We start from the raw sequence: 21,809 nt of genomic DNA, 5'->3' as shown, positions 1-21,809 counted from the left end.
ATTCCCTGGGGAGAAAAGGCTCCTGGGGTAGCCGTCCTCTACTCCCTGAAGGAGACTGGGGGGAATGGGGGCAGGATTTCTCACCTCTGCCCTCAGGGCCAGCCTTGTGTCTCCAACTGCAGGCCCCACTCTGATCTAGGTCTCTGTCTTCCTGGAGCCTGAATGGGATTTCTGCCTTGGCAGACCCTCCCTACAGCCACACAAGTTCCAGGTGGAGGGAAAGCAGGAGAGGATGGGCAGAGCGAGGTCCTGGTCTGGGTTTTGTTCACCTTGTCGTGGAAATGGAAGTTGTGTGAGGAAAGGGGCGGGGGTGGACCCCCTGGGTCACTGGCCCTCTTAGGCCCCATCCCTTATGGAAGCCAAAGCAGGCCCTCAGGGAGAGCGAACCCTGATCCAGCCCCCCACCCCCAAGCAGGGCACAGAGTCCAGCACCACTCATGAGGGAAAAAAAAACATATATTTTTGGATATATATATGCAATAAAAATTGTGGCACGGGGAAGTCATTAGCACACAGAGGATGTGCTAATGTGAGAAAAGTGGGCTTTCTTTGCATATACTCGATTTTTTCTTAAAGGAAATCTTTCTGACCAGGAAAGATGTGTGAAGCGCTCTCTGCCTGATGGGTTGAGACACATTTTCGAAGACTGCATGTAGGATAATGGTGCACTCGACCTGAGATACCTGCCACCATCGGCCGGTGCTGGCTGGGTCTGCCTGGAGGCCCCAGATCCCTGGGGAGGCTTTCCCACTCGTCATTCCTGTCTCTGGTCAGCTGGCTCTTGCTAGGGCAGGTCTGACCCTTGGGGGTGCCTTGCTGATTGGAGGCTATGCCTCCCATCACTCTCTTCTGGTCTGTGGAGACGAAAGCCCTGTGGGGGCAAGAATGCCTATGTACTGGGGCCTGTAATTCCTTGTGCTGATATATCTCTGAGACCCGAATTCCTTGGTGGAGTCCCAATTCCATCCTGATTTGTCCCACAGCTGTCGCGATTGTCTGAGTTACAGCAGCCCTGTTGTCCATAACCGATCTGCTTCTGACTGGCACCCAGCTCTGGGCAGGAGACAATGCAGGCTTGCCTTTTTGAAGGGAGCCTTCCAAACCTTTGCTTTTTTTTATTGGGATTAAGGCACTGCAGAAAATTCTTCATCCTTTGTCTAAAGTGGCTTTCCGGAAAAACATGTCCCTTTTCTGGTAGCATGAGCCGGAGGTATTTGCTCCCAAGGCTCTCCCCTGATCCTCTGACCTGGGGAGGGTGGCCTATCTTGGTAGCTTGGGTTGCCACAACCCAAGTAGCTTGGTAGCTTGATTGCCAACAGTTCTGCACACCTGACTTCATTCTCTTCTGGTTTGTGACTCTTCTGATCCTTTTCCTCATCAGTGGTCTCACTGTTGCTCTAGCTGTCACTTGGTTCCTCAACCTTTGGTCCGTGGGGCTCTTGCTGCCCCTGACTGTTTGATCCACTTGAGCTAAGGTTATGTGGCACCGGGGAAGCTGGTGTGTCTTCACTGGCACATTCCCTTTGGGAACAGGAGGGTGACTCTTGAGGGGTCAAGATGTCTACAGCAAAGACAGCATTTGTGTGAGAGTCTTGTGGGAGCACATTGGTGCCACTCTTTGACAAGCACACAAGTGGCAAAGTCTGGAAGGAGGATGTCACCGGGAGAAGCTTGAGGAAGCACACCAGTGGTATGGCCTTCAGGCTGGTTCTCCGACTCTATCTTCTCTTGGAGCTCAAACTTACTAACCTTTGTTTTAAGGCTTACCTCCTCTGGATCTTGAGCAACCAACACTGTAAATGGTGAGGGGCTTTTCCTAGCACCTGGAGATCCTGATATCCTTAGATCCACATAAATGGCTGATTTGTTGGCCAGCCTACTGGGTCTTAAGACGACTTTCCAAGCAGTGGCCTTCTTGGTCTCCATCGCCTCCGTGACCCCTTCAGCCCTTGGAGTTTGGGACCTGAGCTGTATCTTCAGTGTTGCTACCTTGTCTGGTGAGGCCTGACCTTACCACTCTCCTCCTTTAGCTTATTCCTGGCCATTGCTAAACTTGAACTTGGTTCCAGGTTGTCTTTCTTGGCTCCCATAACAGTCTTGCTGTGCAGGGTTCTGTTTAGGAGGCTGAGAATGGAGGCCTGAGAAGGTGATCTGCCCTCCTGTGCTGATAAAGACGTCTCTGAGAACTGATGACCATCAACCGGTGAAGTCCCTCCCAGGGCCTGCTGGATTTGCTCACATATGGGTGAGGGAACAGGCGGGGGACTCCCTGAAGTGCGATCAGACTTTTCAGTTATACCCTTCTCTCCTGGATGGGGCTGAGGTGGTTTCCCCAAGAACTTGTAAAATTTGGCTTTTAAGGGGGCCCCAGGTACAAAGGTGGCTGAGCACGGAAAGGGAGAGTGGGGAAAGGGCAAGTGTTGCGCTTCACATAGTTGGAGATCTATGGGCTCAATAGTTTGGAGAGGTAGGTCCCACTTACGCCTCACTTGAAACCTTATGTGTGTTTCCAGCTTCTGCTGAGTGTTAGGACAAAGGAAAGACAGCTCATGGGAGGTGTTTATGCAGGGTTTCTTCAAGGGTGCTAGATTTCTAATATCCATGTGGGGTTGAGACTTGGGAAAATCATGCCTGGCCACAAACCAGGATCGATGCACAGTCACAGGGATCAGACCCTCACAGGGCCGTCCCAATTTCCTGTGAAAATGAACCTTTAAAGTTTTTTCTAGATGTTTCTTTCTTTCTTTTTTTTTTTTTTTTTGACAGAGAGAAATCACAACTAGGCAGAGAGGCAGGCAGAGAGAGAGGAGGAAGCAGGCTCCCCGCGGAGCAGAGAGCCCAACGTGTGTCTCGATCCCAGGACCCTGGGATCATGACCTGAGCTGAAGGCAGAGGCTTTAACCCATTGAGCCACCCAGGCACCGCATTCTGGATGTTTCTTATCTGGGCCCCTGGATAAGTATTTTCCTGGGTTACACTCCAAGGCCCTTATCAAGGGTCTTCCAAACTCCTTCTCAGAGTTGGTTCCCAGAACCTTCACTGGGAACCTAGATGAGATCCTGGAGACACCTGTTGGGGTCCTCTTCAGACACTGCCATAGACCCTTGCCAAAGTTCTTCTCTACTTGGAATCTTGCTTGATACTTCCTGTGGTATCTGGGCCTGGTCCTCCAAAAGGCCTGCTTTTGCCTTTAAACACAAAGGGCCTTGAGAGCCCCTGCTCTCTCTGTGCCTGACTCACCCCCGGGAATTCATCCTGAGGCCACATCAGTTCCAGAGACAGCTGAACCTTGTGGGGCAAGCCGCTTTGCTGTTTATCCCTGCTGGGCTTCCTCTGAAGCTGTGCCTTCTGGATATTAAAGATGACAAAGTCCCCTTGAAAGGTGGAACCTGACCTGTGGGCCTGGGAGGCCTGGTGGTCCTCCAGAAGCTTGGGAGGGACTTGACTAAAGAATTTTGGAGATCTTTTCTCCATAGTGGGTAAAGTCTTCCCCATTCCTTGTTGCTTTGGTAACAAGGGCCACTCCAGATGTTGCATTTCAGTTGGGATGAAGGATTGTGTCTTCTTCTGGGATGTAGAACAAGAGACCCTACTGGTCCTCCTCTGGGATGGGAGAAAAGGTGGTCCTATTGGGACAGAGGGTGCAAGGGGGGCCTGGGGCTGGGGCAAGGTTAGCGTTGAGTGTTGGGGTTGGATCCCACGGTGGAGCAAGTGTGAGGCGTGGGAAAACTGTGAAGATATTTGATCCTGAATTAGAGCTGGCAAGCAATTAGAGGTCCCATTGAATAAAACAAAGGGAGCCTGTAGTGGAGAAGAGTGAGTGGAGAACAAGGCAGCGGCTACCAGGGACTCACTGGGCAGAGAGGGGAGACCCCAGAAGAGCTGGTGTGCTTCCATTGCAAGTGGTCTTCCAAGACCTTAGGAGATGAGAATGGCTGAGGTTGGGCCAGTGGCTCTGGTTTGTTTTTCATGTTCCAGAAGGATGGTGGGGTGGTGGTATTCTGCTCAGCACCCAGCAGCTTCCACAGAGTCCCCCAGAAGCTCAGGTGGTCATCTGGGCACCACCTTTTCTTTCTCCTTCCAACTCTTCAGTTCTACCCTTTTGCTGATTAGTAGTTCAAGGAGCTTCTGGACATCCGGATTCACAAATGAAGGGTTATGAGTCTCTCTCTGTTAGTAAGGCCACCCCAGAACGAGGCATCTGGTGGGTGGAGGGACACGTGCTCTTGCTGGCAATTGTGCTGTAATGCGCCAGGCAAGAACAAGGACTTGGTACTTTCCTACCACCAGGAAAAGGATAAAATGGGGTAGCTGGCATGGCCAAGGCCTGAGATGGGTGGAATGAGAGAGGCCCAGTAGGAATTACCCGGAAGAAAGTTCTTTCTGCGTCCAGATTTTTTTTAAAGCTGGTTTGCTCTTCTTGAGTTCTCGCTGGCAGGGTGGAGGCCAGAGGCTGAAGGAGACCCGAGGCCGAGGGAGGCCCATCAGCGGAGCACGATGATTGGCCCACTCCCTGTATGGCTGATGGGCTCCAGCTGGCACCCCTCCGTGCACCTGCCCAGGGGCTGCTTGATGTAAGAACTGGTGAAAGCCCCCCTGGTCAGAGAGCCTTGCCAGCTGGCTGCAGGAGAAAGGAGACATGAGCTGCCACTGCGGCAACCGGGGCCAGGAGGGGACCCCATGGCCCTCCACGTCCCACACCCACATCACAATGCTCCTGCTGTCACTCCCCCCTGGGCTTTGGTCACAGTATGTCCCCATGGCTCCTCCCAGCCCCCCGAACAGCCCCAGAGGCAGTTCCCTGCAGCCCGAGGTTCACACCATAGACTAGGGAAGGCCCACCTAGGGGAGAAGGGGGCAGATTCTTTACCTTTGCAGAAGGGAGACTAAGTGGTGGAGCTCTTCCATCTGTTTCAGGCAATTTCTGCAAGCTGGAAACAGGAGACCAGGTCACAGCGGAAGGCGGGGCCCAGGGATCTTACAGGAGGCTGGGTACAATGTCCCTTTAGGGGAGACCTTTGCAGGATTGGACTTGGGAGCCCCAAACAGCACTGTCCAAGGCCACGTGCCTGCACAGTGATTACAGGGTTCACGATGGGGATCACTTTGTCTTTTCCAAAGTGCTTCCTCATTCATGACCTTGCTGGGGGACGAAGGACCACGTGGCCTCACAGAGGAATCTGAGTGGAGTTGAACAGCTTGTCCACAGTGGGAGTGAGAGGTCCCACCCCCAGTCCAGGCCCTGGGGTCCCTGCTGGGCGACAACTGTTTCCAACCCCTCAGGGCTTCGTTCTGGCCCAGAATCTGGGAAGCCTCTGGTTCCGCTCTCCCTCCCAGGAGCCCCCAACCCCCCACCCAGGGCTCTGTTTCCTGAGGAATGGGCTCAGGCCCTGGTGTCCTGGAGACAGTGGGGCTGGGCCTCAGAGCAGGGGGGCGGTGCAACTGGGGCACGCAGGGGTGAGTGGCGGACGCTCACCTTTCTGAGTCTCTTTTTTCTGGCTTCTGCTGCTCCTTCTCTCTGGCTCCCCTTGGTACTGAGAGAAGAGAACACAAGGAGGCTGGGACCCCCGCCCCAGCAGCAGGTGCTCATTGCTCATGAACAGTGTGACTTTCTACATTTAACTAAGGGGCAGGTGGGCTGTGGTTTTCTTCCATTTTACTCATTTCCTTTTCAAAATGGATACAAATGTTTCCAGTTTTCCTTCTTTGAAGAATGTACAAAAGGATTTTCTATGTGAGAAGTTTGCCACTGTTCCTCTGCCCAAGAAACACACACAATCCCAGACCTGGGGGCACAGCTGGACTCCTTCACATAGGACCCCACTTTCCAAGGCCAGAGCTCCACTCCAGCTGCTGCTTGGGACTTCCTGGGCTCAGTACTGCCCTCGATTCGCCCCGAAGGGGGAACATTCACCTGAAACACCTGTCCTGGGATGGCAGCTGGTGACCCGGTACTCAGGGACCTGACCTCCACTAGAGAGGCAGCTCTTAGCCTCCTGTCCTCGGCCACTGGTCACTGTGTTTGGGACACTGTCCTGGAACCCTCCACCACACCTGGACTCCGGCCCGAGATCTTTGGGGAGAAATCCTCATGTCCCTCTAACCCCTGCCTGATCTGGCTTGTCCTGGATGAATGGTGGTCTACTCTTTCCTGAGAATACAAGTTCTATTCTTTCCCATTTCAGTCTCTCCAGTGACTCGGAAAATTGGAAAGAATAAAAGAAGATAGAATCACACTCTGCTGGGTCTGGGCCAAGGGTTCCTTACCTTCCTGCTCTTCCTATATTTTTTGCATGGTGGCGAGGACGGATCAGGCTGGAAATAGGAGAGTAAGAAGACGAAGAGTCCCAATCCACATATAAAGGCAAGAATTCCATTAACTGCCCAGATAATGGGACTGCAGCTGAGCCAAGCATCAATGAAGCATTTCTGGGGGAAGAGATAATTCTCCATCTCTTTTCCCTGAAAAGAATTCGTGTCCAATTGCACTGTTGCCCTCAGGCAACTGAGCCCTGAGAGTTAGTGACCAATTGCACTGTTGCCCTCAGGCAACTGAGCCCGGGGTGTGGAGGTGCAGACACAAGTACCACGCCCACATCACAGAGCTATTGTCTGGTCACAAAGGGCTCCTGAGAGAGGGGGAGAGGACAGAGAGAAGCAGTCCCTCCCCCCACCCTGTGACTCTATCCCTCCGCCCTCCTGGGCCTCCAAGTTCCTCCCCTCAGCAGACACCAGTCTCTTCTCTATATCTATGAATCTGAGTTTTGTTTTGTTTTGTTTTGTTTTATTTAATTCTACATACAAGTGAAATCATATGGTATTTGTCTTTCTCTTATTTTATTTAACATAGTATTCTCAAGGTTCTCCATGTTACCATGACTATTACCATTTCATTATTTTTTATGGCTGAATAGTATCAATGTGTGTGATCTTTATCCATTCAACCAGTATACATGGTTCATTTAAGACTGATGTTTTCTTATTGACTTTCCGTGTGGATGACTTATCCATTGATGTAAATGGGGTATTGAAGTTCTATACTGTGGGGAACCACGTGTTTAATGTTTTTGATGTCATGACCTTTTTTTTTTAAAGATTTTTTTTATTTATTTAGCAGACAGAGATCACAAGCAGGCAGAGAGAGAGGAGGAAGCAGGCTCCCCATGGAGCAGAGAGCCCGATGTGGGGCTCGATCCCAGGACCCTGGGATCATGACCTGAGCTGAAGGCAGAGGCCTGTAACCCACTGAGCCACCTAGGCGCCCCCGATGTCATGGCCTTTTTTTTTTTTTTTTCCATTTTATTTATTCAGCGTAACAGTATTCATTCTTTTTGCACAACACTGTTATGGCCTTTTTAAGATAAAAATCTTTTAAGTAATTATTGTAGTTTTAGTTAAACATACTATTTTTGTCTTCATTATAGCTTATAAGTGATTTACCCACTTCCTTTGCTGTACATACACTGTATGTTGCATTTGCCATTAAGATTTTATTTTTATGTATTTTCTTGTTAATTATGTCATTTCTTTTTAGTTTAAATAAGTCCCTTCAACATCTCTTATAAGGCCAGTTTAGTGGTAAGCAAATCCTTTAGTTGTTTAGATAATTCTTAATCTCCTATTAACTCCAAATGACAACCTTGCTGGGTAGAGTATTCTTGGTTGCATGTTTTTCTTTTCGCACTTTGGAAAGAAAGGCAGGTTGCAGTCAGCCAGCATTTCTTTTTCTTGTTTTAAAAAATTTATTTGTTTGGGAGAGGGATGAAAGAGAGAGAAACCCAAGCAGGCTGAGCAGGGAGCCCAATGTGGGGCTTGATCCCACAACCCTGAGATTATGACCTGAGCAGAAACCAAAAGTTGGACACTTAACCAGTTGTGCTACTGAGGTGGTTCTCTCAGCACTTTGAATACGTCATGCTGCTCTCTTCTGGCCTGTGTGCTGAATAATCTGCTGGTAGACTACTGGGTACACTTCCCTGCACATTATAAATGGCTGTTCTTTTGCTGCCTTTTATATTCTTTATCATTAACTTTTGACACTCAGATTGTGATGTGGCTTGGTGTTGGGGTCTTTGAGGTGTTTTTTGTTTTTTGTTTTGTTTTGTTTTTTAAGATTTTATTTATTTATTAGACAGAGATCTCAAGTAGGCAGAGAGGCAGGCAGAGAGAGGAAGGGAAGCAGGCTCCCTGCTGAGCAGAGAGCTGGATGTGGGGCTCAATCCCAGGACCCTGGGATCATGACCTGAGCCGAAGGCAGAAGCTTTAACCCACTGAGCCACCCAGGCGCCCCGAGGTATTTTTTATTTGCTTGTTTGTTTGTTTTTATGATTTGAAATTCCCAGTGTGGTGTTTTCTTCCCCAGGTTAGGGAAGTTTTCACCCACTGTTTCTTCAAATAAGTTTCCTGCACCTTTCTGTTTTTAGTCTCCGTTTAGGACCTCTTTAATTTGAGCATTATCCTGCTTGATGTCACATTAAGTTTCTTAAGTTATCTTTAACATTTTAAATTCATTTTTCTTTTTGTTTCTCTGATTGGGCAGCTTTGTGTTCCACCTCAGAGACCCTATCTTCTGTTCATCCAGTCTCATGCCAAACACCTTTAGTGTAGTTTTCAGTTTAATTATTGTATTCTTCATCCCTGTCACTTCTGGTTTGTTCTTTCTCACACTTCCTGTTGCTGGTGAAGTTCCCCCTGTGTTCCTCCATTCTTCCCCCGAGTTCCATGGGCATCTTTATGACTATCAAATTAAATTCATTACATGTAGATTACTTATCTCCATATCATTAACATTTTTCTTAAGTTTTGTCCTATTCTCTTATTTGGAATTTATTTCTATTTCCTCATTTTGCTTGACTTCCTGCGTTTCTATATATTTGGCAAAACAGCTACTTCTTCCAGTGATGAAAAGTTGCCATGTGTGGGAGATGAACTTTCTCACTCACCCTTGTCCTGGTTCTTGGTTGTCTTCTAACCTTTGTGATTGTCTGAACAGCCTGATTTATTTCTGATCTGTCCCCAAGACCTGTCAGTGTTTCAAGGAGAGGAATCTAATCTAACACTTCATTTTAGACTGATTGGAAGTCAGAATCTCAGGCAGAGCCTTTTAAAGTGTGCAAATATATATAGTCCTGTGGGGTGACAATTGTAATCCCAGTTGCACTCCAGATTGGGAGATCTGGAGGTGTCCCTGGGTGACAGTTTCAAAAATCAGGGCTTCAGATAAGTGTATAAGCTCCTTTCTGGGATGTTTGGTAGAGCTGTACTGAGGCAAAGGGGGTGAGCAAGGATGGTTTCTCTCTGCTTACATTCCCTGGGAGCACCTCTGTAGCCTCTAGATGTCTGGGAGACATGAAGCTTGTCCCTCAGCTTGAAGCTCCAGGGTAAGTAAAAAGGCTTTTTTCACAAGAAGACTGGGGTTGTGTTTTGGCCTGCTGGAGAGGCAGTGCCCTAGGGGTACTGAGAAGTGTCTTTCCATTTGTTATAGTTCCCTGGAGCTCAGGAATGCCAGCCCCCTTGGCCACCAGAGCCAAACAAATAAGGGGCATCCCCTGTGTGGTTTGCATATGCCTACTGGCTTTAGCAGGGCAGCTGGTATGTGCAGGGGGAAAGGCACACCCTCTGGCCTCAGAACAAGAACAGGAAAATGCCTTGATTGCATGCACTCATCGGTTTCAGCCGTGCTATGAGAGACTGCCCTATCCCAGGCCCCAGGTTGGGGGCAGGGAAATGCCGTGACTGTTCACACTAGTATGGCCTTGTGGGAGTGAAGCTACCACCTGCTCTCTCTAGCCTCATTAAGGCGGTGGGACCATGCTGTGACTGTGTGCCCACACCCTTCTCTGTGAGGCAACAGGAAGGTGCTGTGCCATAGTGTGCCTACCTGGGCTAGCAGGGTAGGTGGAGAACACACAAATGGTGTCTGCCAGAGCCTTTGTCTCCAGAGAGATCCTTGATGCTCCCCTGACCCTTGGACAGATACCCTCAGATGAAAAATGAATTTTCTTGCCATACAATCTAGGCACTTTAAAAAGTGGTGCTTTTGAGCAGGATCCCAGGATTAGTGAGACCAAACATGAGCTCTTTAGAAGTAGAACCTCAGTTTCCTATAGTACTTTGGATCCTTCATCCCCCTTGGTTTTCTAAGCTCAGCATCTCTGGGGAACTCATCTCTCTGGTGCAGATCCCAAGGGCTGGACTGCCTGATATGAGGCACCAATTCCTCACTTTTCCAGAGGAAGCACCAGACTGGTGAGACCCTTCCCAATTGTGTGCTGGGCTCTGGAGCTTGAGTCTTTTGTGAAGACCACATCTCTGCCTCTCCTACCTGTCTCAATGACATTCTTTTATCCGTTGATTGTCATGCAGATTTCAGATCTTTTTCACAGGGACATGATCTGTATGTAGCTGTAGATTTGGTGTGTTTATGGGAGATCAGTTCAGGATCTTCCTTTGCCGCCATCTTGAATCCCTTTCCAGAATACATTTTGATAGTGTTTTATCGGACAAGATAATCCTTTTCCATACTAGTTACTCAGCATCTAACAGGTGTATTGTGTAATGGATTTTTCCTAAAGTAATTGCTCAAATCTATGAAATGGTATTAGTTTTACTCTTCCTGGCCTGTTCTGACCTTTAAACTCTCAGAGTCCTAAATGCATATCACATTTCTTTCTAAGATCCTGAGAGATGTACCCATTTTAAAAGCCTTTATTTATTCAATTATTATTATTATTATTATTATTATTGTTATTATTATTACTACCATTGATATTTACTGTTATGTCTCAGCACAGGCACTGATTGATGGGAGTGTTGTATGAACGTCCTCCCTGCTTGTTAACTACACTTTATGAGAGTAATGTGAACTTTCTCTTTTTGATAATTTACTATATTCTCCCCTGAGGACAAAGCCAGGAGTGAGTCTACTGCTGTAAGGCCAAAGAGCATGATTGATAGTATGGATATAGAACAAGCCAAGTCATGGGCCTTGTGTGCATAATGGGTTCTGTAGGTGAGGGACAGATGGGAGTGATGTGAAGGGAGAGAATTGAAGTGACACAAAGAAATAATCTATTTTTATCTTCTTTAATGGCACCAGCCTGGATCAGAATATTTCAGAGCACACAGAACCAGTGAGTCAGAACTCATATTGTAATTATGCATCCTTTATTTTCATGTGAGCTCTTGGATCATGATTTATCAGAGATTTTTTTGAGACATTTTTATGGATGAATGGAAAGTGTTTTTGACAGATATCAGTCTAATAAATGACTTCAGAGACATAGAGACCTGGAAAGAGCATTGCTGGAAATTAGTTACTTTTTGTGAACCCAGCAGAGAACTGATGTCACAGGAAAAAGAAGCAACATGGAAACTAGAGAGTGACAGGTACACACAGGGAGAAGTAAGAATGCAGCATTACTCAGGGCAGACACAGACTGAAGAAGTCATAAGCTCAAACAAAGATGAAACCAGGAAATTTTAACAAATTGAGCAATGACACAACCATGCTCATGTTGGCCCAAATTCCAAAGAATAAGATAAATGTCCATGAGTCCATATGAAAACATAAGTAACAGAAAAATTATTCATGATATAGATACAGGTATTCCTACCACCAAGAGGTAGAGTTTAATTCCCTTCCCCTTGAGTGTGCACTGAATTTAGTGATTGGCTTCTAGCTGACAGAGATTTGAGGGGGGAAAAAGCAACTTTTCAGCAGAGAAATCTAGCAGGTGTCATCTAAATCCCATGATCAAACTAACATCCCCAGTGATTAGTCCCTCTGTCATGTATGTCCTGATATGATGCATAAAAAGGGGACTCACCTTTGTGCTATACTTCCCCCAAAACATAGCCCAGCCTAATTAATAGAAAATATCATAAAAATCCAAAATGAGAGAGCTTCAAATGTCAAAAAGTCTTGAAAAAGATGAAAGGGCTATGGGAGTATCACAGATTGAGGATGACTAAGCTGATACATAACTAAATTCTATGTGTTATCCTTATTTGGATTCTGGGAGACACAAAGGACATTAGTGGAAGACACTGGTGAAATCGGAATAAAATCTGTAGTTAACAGTGGTACGAATGCTCACTGCTCAGTATTACAGACATAACATGGTTGTATAACATGTTGACAGCAGGGGAAGCAACTTCCAGAAGTCATCACTTTTAGCCTTACAGTAAGAAAAATCAGGACAAACTGGAAATCAGTAGCTTTTCTTGGACTCATCAGAGAACCAAGGCTTCAAGACTAGTTGCCACCCTGAAATTTAGAGAGGCAGGCATATCCAGAGATACAGGAGCTGAGCCTGTGACTGCCTCCTGAGGACGGTAGCAGGCACATTGAAGCCACAGATGCGTGGGGAGACTTACATGATACTATTCACAAATGGCTGGAGGCTGGGTGTCACTCATTGGGAAAATCCTGGAGGCCACCGTTTTGGGGGCTTCTCCATCAGGACCCCCGTAGGTTCTCATGGTGAGGATGGAGAAAGGTGCCCTTGTGGCTTTGGAGGGTAGTGAATGAGAGGAGGAGGTAGTTGGGCCATAGGAACTATTTGGAAATATGTCCAGAGCTTTCTATAGAACAGAAGTGTGCTCTCCAGGAGAAAGAACCTGGCCTGAATGCAATTCTGAAATCTTATCCCAGTCTGTACCATGTAAAAATTAGAGACAAAAAGCATATAGAATTAAAATTATGCTTAATAATTAAGTTTCAGTGTTTTATCTTCCTATAAGTGACCTGGGTGTCTAAAGAAAACTATTAACTCATGATATTTCATGCTAACTCAGGTTACCATAAGTTTAAGGTTTTAAGTTACCTCAAGAGTTTGGAAACTAATTTTATACTACAAATCATAAGTACTGTTGAATAAGGTTGGTCGGAAGAAGGTTCAATTTGGTTAAGGAAAAATTCACACTTTTGATAGTCTGAAACAGTTGTAGCCACAGGCGGGTTTATTTAATCAGGAAACCTTTGTAAGTTTGGGAAGAATATACCCAAATAGAATACAAATGTATGATGCTAGAAACGTCATTGTTTCAGCCAAGAATATCAAACTAGTCTTGGTTGTGAAGGACTTACCCAAATTATGGAAACTTGAGTTTTGGAAATCTTTGAGTCAGTTTGTATAAGAATATTTTTTAAAGCATATGAAAGTGTTAAAAGTTAAATTTCCCAAATTTCTGGGAATTTTAGAACTGTTCAATCTGTATGTGTTTATTATCATTACAGCAATTAAAATAGAAGTCCTTTTAAGGAACTTATGGTGTAATTTTGTAATACCATCCAAAGGTAGGAAACTGTTACGTACCTGTAGACACAAAAACATCCAGACAGACACAAATAAAGAGCTTTAATTCTAAAACTTCCGCGTGCATCAGACAAAAGCCCAGAAATGAGAACACACAGTGCCTATTTCTGGTTGTGCACGAGAGCTAGTTACCATCATTACCACCGATATTTGTGGAGAAGATCTTTGAGATTTCCTTTGGGCTAATGTGTAATCTTATGAAGGCTGTGAACTAAATTTTGGGTGAAGGACCACGGAGAGACCCAGTGGCCAATTTGGGTATCTCCAAAACCCATCTGAGTGGCGAAGCCTCCTGCCTCATCCTTCCAAGGAGCTTCTCAGCCTCAGGTGTTAGAAGCTGCAGTGCGTTTGGTCCATTAAGTTTCTGTATCTACAGAAGGTTGAGCGGGGGACAGTGTGTGGTGGTGGAGGAAGAGTCTCCTTGGAAAGTGGCTGTCTTAGTGTATTTCTCAGTCAGGGAGTTTCCTTGGCTTTGGGAGGTCGGCTTTGATTTTGAGAATTATTTACAGGGAGCCTTCTAATAGTGACTTGGGCTCTATTTTTAGTGGGTCTTTTTGCAACTATCACTGAACACTCTTTGTTTCTATTAAAGGGGGCTGAGTGGTCTTGACAGGAGCAAAGGAAGGTCAAGTTATCAATGAGAGCCGTTCAAGGGCAAAGGTAGCGAGGCATGAGTCATGGACCTGGAAGGGGGGCCATCAGGAGAGCCAGCAATACTGATGTTCCAAATGGAAAGTTATTCTCTTTCCAGAAGGTTTACGGCAGCCAGGGAACTAAGCAGGCAACCATGCTGGGTAGTGAGAGGTTCTAGTAAGACAGAAAGAGGTTTGGGTGAAGGCATGTCATGTGGTGGGCATCACAGACGCATGTCACTTCCAGAGCTCTCTGCTCTTCCCAACTGCACGGCCTTTGTTAGACAAACCTCCCGTAGAGATTCGTAATTCTCTTCTCCCACACAGATGGTCAACCTAACGCGAGGATACCCTTGCTCTCACTAATTAACGTTTCTTCTCCACTTACTTCTACTCTGTGTAAGTGAGCCATTCCACTCCTTTCCAACTGTAAAGTAGATAAACTGAACATTGCAAACAAAGAGAGGGGAAAGAACCAGTCTCTTGGTTTAGCTTGGCTTCTTTTGTCTGAATCCCATTTTTATGTCGTCCTGCTTTAATGGATTGTGTGGTTAGTAGGAATAAGCTAATGAAGCCGACGAGTCTGAGAGGTCTGAATGTCACATAATGAACAATGCAGGAGGGCTGGCTTCCGCAATCATATGACAGCGTCCCTAGGCACAGAACATTCTAGACACACGTGAATGGTTTGGGACCACTGGGTCAGGGATAGCAATCATTTTATGCGAAGTCCAAATAAAAAATGAGTACATGTTCATGCAAAAGAAAATCTACTCATGGCAAACCAACTGAGAGTGCCTGAGGATAGGAAAGTAAAAGCTCAGTTATTTCTGTTAGAAGTTTTCACTTCACAGTGAACCAAATTATCTAATAGTATTTGCATCAACCGAATCTTAGGAAGCCATTTATATTTTTAAAACTTTGGTGGTTTTCTTTTATTATGCTCTTGTGAAATATAAAAAACAAAAACAAAAACAAAAACCCTTTAGGTTATAGTCTATAATTAGAGATACAACCAAGAAAAGAAATAAAAACTCAAACCCCAATAGCAGAATGAATTTTACAGGCTAATTAGAAACTTTGAGAGCCTCAAATTAACACTTTCCATTTGCAAATTAGCTGTAAAAAGTGGTTATGTTTTGCTGCCCTTCTCTCTGTAAGAAGTATACTTTAAATAATGAATGTAAAAAAACAAAATGGGGAAAAACCAATAAGGCAAATATGTTGCTTTCTTTATGTATTCTTATGCATCTCCTCCAAGCTTCCTGCCTGCTTCTTCTCATTGTTCATGACTAATCCTCTGCTACAATGGGGGTCACACAGGGAGAAAACACCAGTGACACCAAAGTTCTGAAAACAGTTGTAACCAGAACAGTCATGCTAAATAGCAGAATTTCCTTCCATGGCAGATTCCTTAGCTCCCTGTGAGAAAAAGACTGGACACCATCACTTTCTTCAGATTTCAGAATAAGCCCTGGGGCACCTGGGTGGCTCAGTGGGTTAAGGCCTCTGCCTTCGGCTCAGGTCATGATCTCAGGGTCTTGGGATCGAGCCCCGCGTTGGACTCTCTGCTCAGCGGGGAGCCTGCTTCCCCCCTCTCTCTCTGCCTGCCTCTCTGCCTACTTGTGATCTCTCTCTCTGTGTCAAATGAATAAATTAAGTCTTTAAAAAAAAAAAAAAGGAATAAGCCCTGAGAGTGTGGGGTGCCAAGAAGAACTTTCCTGAGTTGATGAAAATCTTCCTTCTGACTTATTTAGATAAACCCTGGGATCATCTGTGATTTCAGGAGGCAAGAAAATATCTTCTGAATATAGAAAATCAAGAAAGTTAAAGATGCAGGAAACCACAGTACACAGTGAGAAGCAATGGGCAAAGTTCAGGTCAAGGTGTCTGTTGAGGAGCAAGAGGGAGAAGAGGAGAGTAAATACGGGGGTTGGGAGAGAAGGTGTCCATGTCCTGCTGACACAAGGAGCACTCATTAAATTGGGCCTTAAGCTCCCCCAGGAGAGGAGGAGGAGCCCCTCAGTCTAACAGTGACCTGTGACCCCCACCCACTACCCTTCCCCACCCCCTCTGGCTTACTGCTGGGAACATTCCAAGGACCTGGTAATGCTGTGGCAGTTTACCTTCCCTTCCAGGTGGTGGCACTGTGGCCCCCGCCCGCCGGGATATTTATTGTTCTAGCTGTCTTGGTTCCCTTTCTGGGAGAAACTTTTCACCCCCTTCATCCATGAATTTCTGGCAACCCCTTCCATCCCCCCCACCCATCTTCGATCTTCACAGCAGGTGCCACACTGTAAAGTGACTCCTGACCCCAGGCGGGATGACCTGGGGAAGAGTTCTTCCCAAGAAAGTTAAAATGGGACTAAAATGCTTCCCCTCCCTGCTCCCATGTGATTCATCTCCTGAACAAAAAAGCAACCTGAGATGGCCACTTCCGTGAAGGAACAAAAGGGCCACGCCAACCAGACGTGTAGTAATGAAGCACACTTGCAGAAGGAGGCAGAGAAAAGAGAAAAATCGCTTTTTCATTGTTTCAGGACATCACAGTTGGATCTCGGTACCTTTTTAGAACAGATTATTACTTGACATGTTTCTAATACTGAGATTATGGTTGTAGCAAATGTCCATCGCGCCCCCTCCCTTCTTTTTGTTTTCCCTTCAAGTTTAAAAACAAACTCTTCACGTCATCTAAATATTCAAGCCAATTTCATGTTGAAGCACACGATTTACTGCTATTGGGCTGCTGTTACACGCCTCCATACATTGCAGGACAAAGCTCTCAGAGAGTGATTTTTTTAGACAAATGCCACCCTTCTCAGTGACAGACAACAAGAACAACAAAATCACTGGACATTAAATCTTTTCTTACCGGTTGAATGACATCTTGCCTGCTTGTCCTTGCCAGCTTGCATTTGACAAGTGAATAAGAAATAACTTTTATTCTTTAACAACGAAGACCTTTGGAATTTTTGTGCCATCACATAAACCTACCTCTCCTCACTGGCAGGACTGTGTGTATATTTTTTCACAGATCATGTAACGTTTTATTGTCCTGAAGTATTTACATGTCTAACTCCATCTTAGACAGGGAGGTGCCGCTATCTGCTGGGGTGCACCGCAAAACCAAGTCAGCCATATGAGTATGAATAAATGAGGTTGAATGAAATGAGTTGGTTCCAGAGGGTTTTTTCCCCTAACATTTCTTTTTTATTTATTTATTTGACAGAGATTACAAGTAGATAGAGAGGCAGGCAGAGAGAGGGAGAAGAAGGCTCCCTGCTGAGCAGAGCCTGATGTGGGGCTCAGTCCCAGGACCCTGGGATCATGACCTGAGTCGAAGGCAGAGGCTTTAACCCACTGAGCCACCCAGGTGTCTCTCCCCTAACATTTTCAAAATTCCCTAAGAATCTGATGTCAACTACATGCTCCCAAACAGTGAACATCAATTTCTTCTTCATGGAATACTCAAATGATCTTTGTTCTCATGTCACCCAATTGGCCCTCCCATTCTCCATGCATTTTGTTTTTTCCAGCTCTGTATTTTATTTTTCTTCACACAGTTGGAAACGTTCATGTTTCAGAAAGTCCTAAGTCTCAGGATGGAATTCTTCTCCTTCTCTTTTGCTTTGTTCTAAGGGCCATAAACCACTCCCCTTAACTCTGCCTCTCCCACTTTTGTCCTATGTAGTTCCAGCCAACTCATTCCCACTCTTTTTGTTTGGAATCGTTCAGAATGTATGTGTTGCTGGGTTTCCTCCCGCCAGTGCAATTTCTTGGGAAGGACTGTCTCTCTCCGGCTCTGGATTTTGGTCTCGACCTTTACTAAAAACTTTTAGGACAGACACACTGCACAATGAATGCACTCACTTTATCCTGGGTCAGTTTCCTGCGGTCCTTAAGGTTTTTTTCCCTATCCACATGCCAAAGTCCATCCCCTCTGAGTCAAGGTTCCCTTGCTAATACTCTTCAAATTTCCCTCTGATCAGCCCTTGGCCTTACCTCTCCACCATGCCAGATTCTCTGCATCTTTTTATATGTTTTCCCATTTGGCTTTCAAATACCCTTCCTCTTCTGAGAACACTTCTTTTCCACAATATCTCAGAATTGTCAGGATTCGAAGCTTATCCCTTGCCTGTTTTGCGGTGGTCATGGTTGGTCTCATTTGACCATTTCTGCTCCTAGCTCTGTTAACTTTTGCTTTATCCATTTTGAGACTGTGTTAGGTGTGGACACGTTCATTGGATCTCCCTGGTGAATCAGACATTTTGTCATTAGGTAGTAACCACCTTTATTCATAGGAAGGTTTTTGTGCATTAAGTCTGCTTTGGATTCTTTGGGGGAGGGGGTTGTGGAATGAGAAAGGCCGAAAAAAAATAAATCTGGGTTTCATCTCCTCAATTCTGCTCTGTGCTCCTTCACTCACACTCGTGGGTGTAATCACTAAAGCTGGTGCATGTTCCCTCTGCAAGTTGTCGTGTGTCGTCATGTGTCTATGGTCCACATTTCACTTTGTTGTATTCCATTTCAAGTGTATTTTATTTTATTTGCATTTTTATGGTCCATATTTTAAATGATCTGGCTATTCTAAGAAGCGTTTAGTTTGTGTTTTCATTGTGAAACATGTGGCCAAATGCACTGAAATGCCCTTCTTCTCCATGCAGCGACAACACAGAGAGAAAGAGAGGAGAATAGCTTAGTCTTTCAGCTGTGGGACCTAGCTAAACTGGCACTGTCCCTTTATTCACGCACACATGAATAGATTGTCACATCACTGTGCAGTATCTTTCTAACTTGATGTGACATCACCACATACATAGAGGGAGAAAACCCCAAAACAGCAGGGTGATTGTCCTTTGAAAGGATAAAATGAAGCCCACTGCTTAGAAAAGTCCTTCTTCCTTCGAACTATGGGTCTTCCCTGAACATTTTCAGATGCACCAGTTCAACAGCGTTTTTGCAATTAATAAATCCATACCTGCCCATATGTGAAAATCACAAGCAAATGAATACTTAATTAGAATAAAAAAAAACACTTAATCGGGACATTTCCAAGTTTTCTACTATTCCAATTTAGCCCAACTAAAGCTATTTAAAAGTTACAGGTAGAAACAATTTTAAGACAAATTTCCCCTTTATTTCTTTTTAAAATTCAATTTATTTAAATTAAAAAATGCGAACAGTTTACCAATTTCTTCCACCTCCTATCCCCTGATGAATATTTATTTAGTTTTAAATATTTTTTGTCTTTTAATTACATGGAACTTGTTTTATTGATGTTTTATATGAGAATATAGACTATATGGCTTCGCATGACTGTTTTAAATGAAATTGCATCCACTTATACAATGTAATGTTGATTGGTTTTATCCATATACATCTCAGGAAGAATTACAGTGAAATTATATTGACATTTTCAGTAACTACTATACAAGCTTAAGAACTATTCTTGGAAGAGAATCGAAAAATGGCGGTGAATTAATTAGGATCTTCATTCCACTGCAAGCAATAGTAGCTCCAAAACAATTAATTTTTTTTTTATTAGAAACTTATTTTCCCCTTCACATAAAAGGACAAAGGAGGGTGGACACAGTGGGGCTGGAGCCTCATGATATGATTATAGGAGTCTTTCCGACAATCGTTCTAGCAGCTCAAAACCAAAGCCACTCATTTTTGCTATAATTCTCATATATGTCCTCGACCTACAACTACTGTAGAGAGGGACCCTAGTAGTAGTAGTGGTTACCTTAAACTGTTACTTTCACTCCGTTGGATGCTGTACCAAGTGCACCCATTCTCATGTCTGCTCTCAACCTGCATCAAAGTGGAATGCACACATACTTTGTTCATGCATCAAACACCACTGACATTGCTCTCACGGAAGTAAGGTTGCAGCACCCACCATCTTCAGGGAGTCCCACCTAGACGCTGCATTGATAGTCATGTGGCTCTGGACAAGGTGGAAACAGATCTGGTTGGGATAAAAGAACAGAGCTCTGAGTCTGGAAGCAGATCAGTGTAGTATATGACATTTGTGGCTGCATTTTTTTTTTTTTAAGAGAGGAAGGGAGAAAGAGGAAGGGGGGAGTGTCAGAGGGGCAAAGGGAGAGAGAATCTTAAGCAGGCTCCATGCTCAGCTCAGGGCTGGGCACAGGGCTCGATCTCATGAGCCAGAGATCATAACCTGACCTGAAATCAAGAGTTGGATGCTTCACCGACTGAACCACCCGGGCGCCCCATGGCTGCATTTTGGTATGTATATTACATGTCTAGGGAATTGAGGAAAGACAGATATAAGGAAGTTGGCCCTCAAAGTTGCTTCTATACCCCTAACTATAAGAAGTTTCTTAAAACTGATTTTGTATCAGAAAACAAACACCACTGTAAGTAACATTAACATTAGTAACAGCACAAGGGAGTAAGATGCAACCTATGGTATTGGAATCCTTAAGACAACCAGCTGCTTATCTCATGAAACATTGAGAGATACAGTTATTTTTAAACTGGCTTTATGGAAGCTACAAGTGTTGCACTGGACCTCATAATAAGGTCTGCCATAAGACGGACATCTTCATAACTGGCGGATCCGAGGAGGAAGCAGCAGGAGGGCTGGAAGTCTGCTTCAGGGAATGTCCAGTCACATCAGTGCTGCAAAAGGGAAGAGTGGGATACAGGTTTCCTATATGCCACAGAGACTAAGAGAGGGAGAAATAGACTTTCTGTGTGGATGGAAATGCAGCAAATTGGTAGAAGTAGCTGGAGTCTAGAAAACAGTAGTAAACATGGTGTGAAAAAATGAATGAGACTGGCTGCTATGATTCCCAAGAAAGTTCCAGAAACCCCTCAAGGGGGCCGTACAGCCTGATGTACACAGCAGCATCTGTGTGTTCAGCACTGCAGCATTATCACTCCAGAAGTCAGTCAGAGCAAAAGGAAAATTCAATGCTGGGAGCCGGAGACAAAAATTGTAATTTACCTGACAGAAGGGAAGGATCAGTCTAAATCACTGTGTGGATAACATGACTTTTCATCTGGCCAAATCAGGCTAGGGGAGATCACTCAGAAAATTCCAGCAGGAGAAACAAGCCCTAGTGCTATCCTGTATGGGCAAGCTCTGGACAAGTTTGTTTGTTTGTTTGTTTGGGGTTTTTTTGTTTGTTTGTTTGTTTACTAATAGTTTGCTTGAAGTCTAATTTACTATAGTGGGTTGAAGAGTGACCCTGAAAATTCCTATCCTCTCAGAACCTCGGAATGTGACTTTATTGGCATTGGGTCTGGACAACATATTAATACAGTAAATCAAGATGAGATCCCATTAGATTAGCACAGGCACTAAATCAGGTGAGATTGCCCTTGTAGGAGGCAGAAAAGGACACACAGAAACACAAAGGAGAATGCCATGTGGAGATAGGGGCAGAGATGGGAGCGATGTGTAAACAGTTCAAGAAATGTCAAGGGTTGCTGGCAGCCCCCAGAAACCAGGAGAGAGTGTGGAGCAAATGATTGCCTCAGAGCCTCCAGAAGGAACAGCCTTCCCTAACCCTGTCACAACCTTAACACTTCTGTTCAGGCACCAAGTTTGTGACAGTTTGTTATGGCAGCGCCCAAGGAAAGTGGCTTCGGAACTGGGAAGGAAGAATGGATGTTCAGGGGGATTCTGGTGACAACTTGGGAAGAAGCAAAGCAGAGAAAGTTTCTCATTGTGAACATCAAGTTGTTGATGACCAGAATCTTGGCAGAAATAGAAATGTTAAAGGTGCTTCTGGTGGGGTCTTAAAAAGGAAAGGAGGAACATGTTATCTGAAATTGGAGAAAAGGTCATCTTTGTTACAAAGTGACAGAAAACTCAACTGAACTG

At 45.1% G+C, this 21,809-nt stretch overlaps 1 pseudogene; it reads right to left on the bottom strand.

Annotated features, from left to right (window-relative positions):
- Nucleotides 1-505: 505 nt before the first annotated feature.
- The window catches only part of LOC123946460, a 54,546-nt pseudogene continuing 33,242 nt past the window's right edge, over nt 506-21,809 (bottom strand).

This window comes from Meles meles, chromosome 7 (genome assembly GCF_922984935.1).
Source record: "Meles meles chromosome 7, mMelMel3.1 paternal haplotype, whole genome shotgun sequence".
Lineage (NCBI taxonomy): Eukaryota > Metazoa > Chordata > Mammalia > Carnivora > Mustelidae > Meles > Meles meles.
Note: the sequence above shows the minus strand (reverse complement) of the source record. Positions and strands in the feature narration are given on the sequence as shown.